This window comes from Micromys minutus (genome assembly GCF_963924665.1).
Source record: "Micromys minutus genome assembly, chromosome: 9".
Classification (NCBI taxonomy): Eukaryota; Metazoa; Chordata; class Mammalia; order Rodentia; family Muridae; genus Micromys; species Micromys minutus.
In genome coordinates, this window is record NC_137978.1 from 58,666,309 (window position 1) to 58,677,374 (window position 11,066).

At 44.9% G+C, this 11,066-nt stretch overlaps 1 pseudogene across 1 annotated transcript; it reads left to right on the forward strand.

Moving 5' to 3' along the window:
- Positions 1-5,117: 5,117 nt before the first annotated feature.
- Positions 5,118-7,769, forward strand: LOC308424608 (small ribosomal subunit protein eS4-like; annotated as a pseudogene). The gene is made up of 2 exons: positions 5,118-5,713; positions 7,577-7,769. The product of its transcript is annotated as a small ribosomal subunit protein eS4-like (transcript).
- Positions 7,770-11,066: the final 3,297 nt, after the last annotated feature.

Sequence of the window (11,066 nt, forward strand, 5' to 3'; positions counted from 1 at the left end):
GGGCCTATATATTGCCACAGAAAAGCTCCAGATTTTTGATACTGGTCAATTCCTAGGGTCTGTGGTATTCACTGATAAGATTGTCCCTCAAAAGCTCGAGATAAGAAGAGATCACCTCCACACTCTTCATGATTTTCAAAACTACTGGGAGACATTAATTGGCTTAGACCTTTTCTTAAGATTCCTTCTGCTGAACTTAAACCCTTATTTGATACTCTAAAAGGAGATCCGCATGTCTCCTCACCTAGAAGTTTGACCCCGCAAGCAGAAAGAGCGTTACAGTTGGTAGAAGAAGCTATACAGGATGCACAATTGGTTCGCATAAATTATGATAAACCTTTTTCATTATGTGTTTTTAAAACGAACAGGCTCCCAACTGCTGTGCTTTGGCAGCAAGGACCATTACTGTGGGTACATCCTAATGCCTCGCCAGCTAAAATAATTGACAGGTATCCAGATGCTGTGGCACAATTAGCGCTGAGGGGGCTAAAATCTGCCATCACGCATTTTGGCATTGAACCACAGCTGTTAATAGTTCCCTATAATGCCATGCAGGTTTCCACTCTTGCTGCCACTTCGAATGATTGGGCTATCTTAGTCACTTCCTTTTCGGGAAAAATAGATAATCATTACCCAAAACATCCAATTTTACAGTTTGCTTTAACTCAATTTGTAGTTTTTCCCAAAGTAACGTCCTGTAGTCCCCTAAAAGAAGGGTTAGTTATTTATACTGACGGTTCCAAGACCGGGCTGGGGGCTTTTGTGGTTAACGGGCAGGTCTATTCGAGGCAGTATACAGAAACCTCTCCACAGGTGGTAGAATGTCTAGTGGTTCTTGAGGTTTCACAACGTTTCTCAGAGCCTATAAATATAGTGTCTGATTCATCTTATGTTGTTAATGCTGTCAATTTGCTTGAGGCGGCTGGCATTATTAAACCGTCTAGCAGAGTTGCCTCAATTTTTGCGCAAATTCAAAACTGCCTTCTAGCCAGAAGATCACCCTTTTATATTACTCACATTAGAGCTCATTCTGGATTGCCAGGACCTATGGCTCAAGGCAATGATTTGGCATACAGGGCTACAAAAATAATTGCTATAGCCATGTCTTCGCCTCTAGAGGCTGCTAAAAGTTTTCACAAAAACTTTCATGTAACTTCTGAAACTTTGCGGCGCCGCTTTTCCCTTTCCAGAAAACAGGCTCGCGATATTGTTGTCAATTGCCAAAATTGCAGTCAGTTTCTGCCTGCGCCCCACTCGGGGGTTAATCCTCGGGGCATCCAGCCTCTTCAAATATGGCAAATGGATGTTACCCATGTGTCCTCTTTTGGTAAGCTGCAATATGTACATGTATCCATTGATACCTGTTCGGGAATAATTGCAGCCACTCCCTTATCTGGAGAGAAGGCCTCACATGCCATCCAACATTGCTTGGAGGCTTGGAGTGCCTGGGGTAAGCCAAAGTTCTTAAAGACAGACAATGGACCGGCTTTTACCTCACAAAAATTTCAACAATTTTGTAGCCAGATGGCTGTGACTCATCTTACAGGTTTGCCGTATAATCCACAAGGACAAGGTATTGTAAAACGTGCTCACCGCACCCTTAAATCATATCTAATAAAACAAAAAGGGGGCATTATGCAGGCTCTACCCCCTGTGCCTAGGACCGCAGTATCCATGGCGCTATTCACCTTAAATTTTTTAAATCTTGATGACCATGGCCATACGGCAGCTGAAAGGCATTGCCTACCCATGGACAAACCAAGAGAGATGGTAAAATGGAAAGATGTCATAACTAATAAATGGAAAGGACCGGATCTTGTCTTGATAAGATCCAGGGGAGCTGTTTGTGTTTTTCCTCAGGATGAAAATAATCCTTTCTGGGTTCCCGAGAGGCTCACGCGAAAAACGGCAGAGACTCCTGATGACAGCCCTGCTCCTGATGCTGTGGAACCAGAGAGTCAGAGAAGAGACGAGATGGGCGATTCTGTCGGCATTCCTGAAACCAATTCCAGCGGAACTTGATGCTACAGTCTTCCCTAACCTTTTCACCCCCGATATTAACTTGGGTCGGGGTGGGACTCTTGGGAGCAATCCTTTGCTGCGGACTTGCGTTGCTTCTCTGGCTGGTTTGTAAGCTCAAGGCCCAAACAAAAAAGAGACAAGGTGGTTACTGCCCAAGCGCCTGTCGCTCTAGAACATGCAGCATCAGCCGATATCTAGTTGTCTATGCTTAAGCAGTAGGTCGCCGGCCAGACAGCTCTTGCACTCCTAGAACTTCGGTTCATTGCACAGGATTAGAGTGTCTGGTTTGAGCAGCCCATGAGGGATGCCGAGCTAAGCATCGCACTGAGAAACCCCTTGTCCCGGGGCATTCTCTGGGAGGTACGTCATTTTGCGTGAGGGTTCCCTGCCCCAGTGTCCCTCCCTCAGAAAAACGGCAGAGTGACAGGTCAAGAGTACTGCGGGCTACAAAAAGCCTAGCGGTTACTCCTGTACATGGTCTTGATACACCTTAATGAGGATTTGACCTCTATCTCCGCCCTCCTAATATGGGTGTCCTACTTTGCTCAAAAAATAAAAGATAGGGGGAGATGTGGGGCGCCGCCCACACATTCCCACACATTCGCCATTACAAGATGGCTCTGATATCCGGCTGGAGTTAGCAGTAAACAAGCCATGTGCGCACACGCTGGGTAACTTTTCCGCCTCATGAGTTCCGCCTCTTCCGTGGCGTCATAGGGCCTGCTGAGTTTCAACCAGTCAGGGGGCTCCGCGTCCAAGGCAAGGACTGATCCCTTTATAGGGGACGGGCTGGATAGCTCCTCTCTCTCTTCCCTTCTTTTTCCCCTCTCTTCCCCGCTCTCTGGTCCCGCTCCCGTGTGTTTCCGTTTCGTGGTCTGGTTCGTGGGCTCGTCCGTCTTGTTTATCATGTTCGTCTTTTGGTTTTCTCCGCCTTCTTCGTCTTTTCGTCATGTGAAGCAAGTACCGGTTTTCCAGAGCAATAAAGTTTACCGCAGAAGGATTCTATTTCGTGTGCCTCGTCGTTCTTGCAGGCGAGACGGTTGCGCGGGACATTTTCTAAGAATATGTGATTGACATCCATTAACTTCTTTCTCTGACTGAGGAATTTTCTCAATGGAAATTTTAATTTCTCTCTTAAGTCTGTGTCTATGCTTCATATCTCCCCTTTTTGTCACTTCTTATCCTTGAGTTCCTGACTTTTTTTTTTTTTTTTTTTTTTTTGTTAAAGGCTCATCCTGTATTTTTCCACATTTTCTGTATCCATTCTTTTTTTCAAGAACATCTAGGTTCTTTATAGTTTCTGGCTATTATAAATAAGGCTCCTATGAACAAAATGGAGCATGTTTCCTTGTTACATGTTGGAACATCATTTGGTTGTATTTTCAGGAGTAGTATAGCTGAGTCCTCAAGTAGTATTATGTCTATTTTCCTTAGGAACCACCCAACAAAAATCTCAATTAATATAGGTGGAAAAACCAATATATTCAAGAAAAAGTCAAATTGACTCAATATTTTTCCAGAAATCCAGCCCTACAAATACTAAGACTTGGAAAAGTCCAACACAAGAAAGGAAACAGTACTGTGAAAAAACTAGAAACTAGTCTTCTTTCAACAAACACGAAATTAAGTAGTCACTCAAATATCATTCTACCTCTAACAACAAAAGTAACAGGAAGCAACAATCACTTTACCTTCATATTTCTTAAAATTTACTTAGTTCCTCAATAAAAACATAGACGAACTGACTGTATATGTAAACAGGACCCAGAATTTTACTGCATACAGGAAATGCACCTCAGCAACAAAGACAGATCCTACCTCAGACTAAAAAACTGTTAAAAATTTCTAAGCAAATGGAGCAAGGTGGAGTAGCCATTCTAATATTGAATAAATTTTCCTTTCAACTAAAAATTTTCAAAAAAATAAGAACACTTCATAACCATCAAAGAGATATCCACCAAGATGAACTCTCAATTCTGAACATACATGTTTCATGGGCAAAGGTACCCATCTTCTAAAAGAAACTTTACTAAACCTCAAAGCCCACATGCCCAAACACAGTAATAGATAATTCTTATTTTCTTATCTGGAGCCTTTTGAGCATTTGTCTCTGTCTGCTCTTCAATTCCAGACTCTGCAGTCCTCTCAGATTCTTTTATTCCCAGGATGTGCCTGACTGTTGAAAAACCAGTTGCTTCTGTGCTTCTGGGCTGGCTCTCTGTCTACTGTTTGTGTTGTAGCTGGCAGTGTGTGTTTGTGTGCTGATTTCAGGCACCCTTCAGCAAGAGTAGTTGGAAGATCTGGTGGCTGTCCATGTCCTGAGCACATGTGGGGGCTAATGTGGCAGTATGAACAAAAATGCTCAGAAGGCTTGAATGTCTAGATCTGCTCAAACCAACCTTTCAGTCAGCTGCTGTCCAGGACCTCTGTCCCTCCATGGGAATCTACCATGGGACATCCATGTCCAGGTCCAGGCTAGGGTGCTAACCCTGGCTGTAGATGCCATCCTAGTGCTTGGGAGGAAGGTTCTCTGCAGCTCTTTTTGGGCACCTCAGCCCCAGTCTGCGTTCAATCCAGAGTCTGTTTCTGTCTCAAATCATTGTGCATGCTGTGTATTTTGGTGTGGAGAAGGGACAGTGAGTTTTTATCTCAGGTTATATGGGTCCTACATGATAAGATGGGGGCTAATTTCTTTTTTTCTTTCTCTTTTTTTTTTCTTTCACCACATCATTAACCACATATGCCCAAGCAAAGAACACACTATTCAGGTACAATATCTATAAACTGCATGCATTCATTTGGCAGATTAACTACTACACTACTCAATTCTCCTTATATGAGATGGCTTGCTCCTTGGGGCTTCTCCAGGCCTTGTGGTTCTGCTCCATCTCTCTTTCACCTCCTTTTCTTCCATCTCCCTCTGTCTCTTCCTTTACTTTTTCTGCCTCTCCTATTTCATATATTCTCCTTCTCTAAAACCTCCTGTCGGACCTTTCCCTTTCACTGCCCAATTATAGGCTCTTCCCTTTATTTGACCAATCAAATGGGGAGAAGGTTCACTTGAAATAAGTAGGGTGCCCATTCCTGGCGTAGCCATGGATCATGGTTCCAAGAAACATCTGATGCGCGTAGCTGTTCCTAAAAGTTGGATGCTGGGTAAGTTGACTGGCGTGTTTGCTCTTCGCCCATCCACTGGTCATCGCAAGCTGAGGAAATGCCTGTATCTGACTATTTTTCTAAGGAACAGACTTAAATATTCCCTGATTGGAGATAAAGTAAAAAAGATTTGCATGCAGCCCTTCATTAAGATTGATGGGAAAGTCAGGACCGACATAACCTACCCTGCTCGGTTTAGGAATGTCATCAGCATTGACAAAACTGGAGAAAACTTCCGTCTGATCTATGACACCAAGGGCCGCTTTGCTGTTCATCATATTATACCTGAGGAGGCCAAGTAGAAGTTATGCAAAGTGAGAAAAATCTTTGTGGGCACAAAAGGAATCCCACATCTGGTGACCCATGATGCTGGTACTATTCAATACCCTGAACCCCTCATCAAGGTGAATGACACCATTGAGACTGATTTTGAGACAGGCAGAATAACTGACTTCATCAAGTTTGACACAGGTAGTCTCTGTATGGTGACTGAGGTACTAACTCAGGAAGAATTGGTGTAATCACCAACAGAGAGACATCCTGGCTTTTTTTTTTTTTTAATATTAAAGTCTCACTTTAATACTCTCTATGACATACTTCTCCAAACTATTCCAAGACTTACTAAGACTTACATCCCTTTAAATCTAAATTAAGAGACATAAGTTTCCATTCTGTTTATCTTTCCAATACTAAGAACTGGAAACAAAGCCACACTGATTTGAGACAGATAATACAACAGAAAACAAAACAGGTACTGAATGACTGGGGTATGTGGAAGGACTGCACTTGTCTCAATGTCTGTATCCTCTTTAGAACTTGGAGGTGGGAAGTGGGAAACGAAGTGAATCTGCAACTTAGAACCAGCGTAATGAAGTGATGGTTCAAGGATAATTTTCACTAAGTCACAAACTTATTCCAAGAGGGGAAAAAATTCTCTTCTCCATGAAAAAATTCTGAACCTAGAAATCAACAAAAGTTCTAATATGAACAGTGATACTTTATCTGAAAACCAAAAATAGAATCTGACATTCATATTTGATGACTTTAAGTTCCATGGAAGACGGTCCCTTTGCCGTAACTGCAAATTCTTATCTCTTGGTATTTCTGTATACTAATTAACTGAACCTCATTAGGAAGATAATGATGGATCACTTAGGAGACACCCGCAACCTCAGAACCAAAAGTATTTCGAATGAAGACCTATTGGATAGCCGAGGAAGGGGCAAGCTGGGAGAAGGAAGGTACCAGGTTCACGGGGCCGCAGGTCAGAACAGCTGCATCCAGTTTTACACTTACTGGTTTGCTAGGGTACACGTTAGATGCGTTTTTAGTTTCCCCAAGGTCCAGTTCAAGAAGCAGCTAATAGTCTGGTCACTGTATTTCTGATTCGGTGCTTTAATGATGAGAGTCACAGGAATCTCCATCCCACTTTGGTCCATGGTGCTCTCAAAGTCGGACAGTCTAGTGGCGCTGCAGGTAAGCCCAGTGGGCGGGCACGGCTGGGGTGGGGGCAGGAGTTCTCAATATTCCGGGTCCAAACCAGTCACAAGCACATCAGGCGATACTAAGGCCATTGCCGGTACCAACGATGGACGGTGGCGGTGGTGGCGGCAGGCTCTGGGTGCCGGGCCGGGTGTGCAGCTGTCGCCGACATGTCTAGGCTCCTCCAGGCTCCGGACTGCGGAGGAAGGCGGGCAGACGACCTGCGGAGACCGCGAGGGGGAGGCCGCAGCGGACCGCTCAGCGCCGCGCCCCTGCGGCGATGCCCGAGCTGACACGCAACAAGGTCCCACGCGAGCACCCGCGCAGCCTGGGCGGCTGAGGGGCTGCGGCCGGAGAGCGAGCCTGGGCGGAGGAAGGCGGTTGCGCGGAGCGAGCCTGAAGAAAAGGCGGCGGCCGGGAGAGCAAGCCTGGGACAAGCAAGGACGCGACCGCGGAACGAGCCTGAAGGAAAGAAGGCCGCGGCCGAAGAGCGAGCCTGGGAAGAGCAACGCTGCGGCTCAGAGCTCGTCGAGTCTGTGGGAAGGAAGGCCGGCCCATCGCCGCGCCTCCGCAGGCCGCTCCCTTCCTGCACCGCGGCGCTCGCCCTCCAGGTCTCGCGGGGCAGCGCGGTGACAGCGGGCGACGGGCCGCAAGTGCGGCCGGCTCTCCTGAATGCGGCTAAGGCAGTCCCCGCAGGCGCGGCCCGGCCTCGGCAAGGGGCGAGCGCCAAAGATCGTTGTTGTGAGGAGGGTCTGCTCCCCGGAAGCCGGAAGACGCGAAACGGAAGTGCGTCACCCGCAGCTCTCCCTTTGGACCGGCCGGGTCAGCCCCGCCCACAAGTCCTGCTGGTGCGAGGAGAGGCCAGCTGGGCACCCTGTCCCTCCACAGGAACGACCACTGGCACAGCTGGCAGTAGTCTCATCTTGGCTCTTTTGATGTGGTTCATTTGTAAGATGCCAATGGCAACAGCTTTGCCGCTTGGCTGTCTAACACCTTTGTTATTGGCAAGTGCAACAAACCATGGGTCTCTCTTCCCCTAAGAAAAGGAATCAGCCTCATCCTTGCTGAAGAGAGAGGAGAGGCTGGCAGTCAAACAGAGCAGTGGGTGAAATGATCTCTGGAAAAGGATTTGTACTCTGGCTATAGAAGCCTTTCTAGGCAACATGCTAGATTAAACAGCATGGTGAAACAACAACAAAAAAGAAAGAAATAACAAGGGTACTTGAGAGCCTCCTTGGCAGCCTCCTTGAGGAAGCAAAATTAGCACATAAACATCAAGACCAGCAGGAAAATCAACCATAAGGACTTGCTTCTCTGATGACCTTCCTCCACTGGAGACAGGATGTGGGCATACAGCCATGGCCTAACAACCGTGAAAGTCCTCTACTAAGCAAAATCAGAGTCAACACACACTTTGCTCCTTTTTCATTTTCCCATTCTTGTTAATTTACCCCTGTGTGTTATCTGACCACCAGAAGACTCCCCTATCAGTGCACAAAGCCCCAAATAATTTACCTTAGGTTCCTATTTGTCCCCAAGGGCAGGAATGTCAAGTTCTCAGATCTGGAACCTTCTTCACTGAGGCTGCTGCAGTTCTAGTCCAATTTATCTCTCAGAGAACATGTGGGGACTGGATTACTGAGGAAGATTTTCTTTCAGACCCAGAAATGTGTGGCGAATTCTGAGATTGTTCCTCCTGAGTCTTTGGTTTTGATTCCAAGTTTTTTTTTTTTTTTTTTTTTAAATTGGGTATTCTGTGTATTTACATTACAAATGAGATCCCCTTTTCCCATTTTCCTCCCTCTACCCTCCTTTTCCACTTTCTTCTATGAAGGTCCTCACTCTTTCAACCAACCTCTCCGACCTCATTTTCTTGGTGTTCCCCTACTGTGGGAAAACGTGCCTTTATTGGACCAAAGGTCTCTGTTCCCATTGATGTCAGGAAATGCTATCCTCTGCTACACATGCACCCGGAGCCATGGGTCTCTCCATGTGTGCTCATTGGTTGGTGTTTTAGCCCCTTGGAGCTCTGGAGTGTTTGGTTGGTTGACAATGTTGTTGTTACCATGGGGATGCAAACCCTTTCAGCTCCTTCAGTCTTTTCTCTAGCTCTTACAGTTGGATCCCTGTGGTTTGTTCATCAGTTTGCTTGTTTCTTCCCATATTTTTCTAAGCGATTGTACTTGTTTCTCTGTGTTCTCCTGTATTTCTTTAATTCATGTGCTTCTCAAGGCCCTCTATCCTCAACAGGCACTATTTTCAGTACAAATAATGGAAGATTTTTTCATGTGTTGGGACATACACTACTTGCTGTGGCAGTAGAGCTGGGTTCTGGTGCTGCCAGGTTGTCTTGGTATTCATTGTTTGGGTTCTTGTGCTTGCCTGTTGCCATCTTGATATCTTTGATGTTAGTTGATCTTGTTGTTTCTGAATGGAGCTTGTCTCTCCAGTGTGTCTGTGGTCCCAAGTGCTCAGAAGGGAGATAGGTCCTGTGTCCTATATGGGCAGGCAGTGAATTCCAATGACAATGGGCTGCCAGTAGCTCTGGATGCAGTTGGAGGCCTGAAAGGTCCAGACCCAAGCAGAACCAAGATAAACGCACCCTGTGAGTTCCTGGCAGTTTCTCTGCAGATTCGGCAGGGAGAAAGTGGAGGTTCACCCATGGGCTCAGGTGGGAGAACACTCTAGAGTCTCCTATGGGAGCTCAACTCTCTGTTGGCAAGCTGTGAGTCATGATGTCGGTGGCCCTTCTTTTAATTTTTATTGACATTATGATTAGTTTAAAATCTTCTTCCCCAGAGGAAGTTATTGCAACACACAATAAAGCTTGTCATGAAAGAGAGTGTGATTGTATCCATAACTACCTCCCTGCAGACCTCTTGACTTTGGTTTAGGATCCCTCCTTACACACAGATATGCTGTTTGGGATGGCTGTCCTTTCAGGCCTCATTGTCAATAAAGGGAAAGAACATGCTTGACAGGTCAACATAAGATAAGCATCCTCAACTAAATAGTAGACCTTCTGAGGTGGTGCCAAAGGAAATAACACTGATGCTCACTGGCTATCAAAATGGTTTTTTAAAGGTCTGAAATGTAGAATCAAATTAGCCAAAAAGAAGATGTCTCATCTTCCCTGATCTAACTGAGTACTGGGCAGCATGGCTACAGACCCCTTATGCTGGATGAAGCAATGGAGTAAGCCACTGAGGAAGAGCCGTTCACACAGATCCCTTCTTGAGAGCCTATTAGATGCTGGGAGTGGGTATAAAGGTTTATACAGTTCCTACAATAACCCAGTCTGCTTTTGCCACTTTGCTGTCTCCCAGAGTCTGTGCCTTTGATTCTGAGTTTTCTTAAACCTTAATCAAGACCCTTGGTCAAGGTCACAAGCACAAAATACATAACTCAAATGTACATTTTTAAAACTCTGTGGTGGTATAGCCTTTCACTAAAGAATTTTGGATGTGATTCAGGAGAAAATAAAAGTCATTGTCTTAAGGAACCAAAGACTGGAAACAAGGTGACCTGAGTCAAAAGAGCTTGTTACAGAAACATTTTTGTAAAAGACTGAAGATGTAACTTTTCCCAGATTGTGAGACCCCCAATGAGATCACCAGGAACCACAACTCTAATCTAAGCACAGGAGAGTCTTTAATCAAGCTTGTGGTCAGGCCACAAACCTTCCTGATGCAAAGAGACAGGAGAGCTGCACCAAAGTCTAGGTTAATGGGGTTTATAAATCAGAAAACAAACAAATAAAACACAAGGGGGAATTTCTCCATTTTGACATTACATCATTGGGTAAGTAGGTAAACATATGTTGGCCTTTAAACTCATTGGTTTATAGCACCTAGTTTAACCACAAGGAGGGACCACACATCCAAAAGCAGCATCATGACCTGGGAATTGCTCATGGTTTCCTGAGCCCATACTATTATTTTTGTCTGGACATGACTGTAATGTCTAGTTTCCACCTGCCAGGAATTTCATGGGTTTTACAGGAATCAAGAGAATAAAGCTGGCCAAATTTCCTAGGGTTCTTCATTTTCCTCTTTTTCTTGTACAAGCTCCAACCTTGGAGTTACACTGGCGTGTCTCTGGTAACTAACTCATATTCTTCATTCCAGTCCTCAGGGTCTCATATTGTTGGCATAGACCAATCAGCTATACTGCTTCATTTTTTATTTATTATGGCTGGAAGGCCCACTCCATTCAATTATCCAGAAAGTACTTAGAAATGTGTTTCTAGCAACAACAGTATGAACGCAACATCCACACCTAGGTAAATAAACTTTAATATATATATATATATATATATATATATATATATATATATATATATATATATATATATTAACCTTAATTCAGTGAATATGATGAGCATTGTGAATTATAATTCTTGCTTT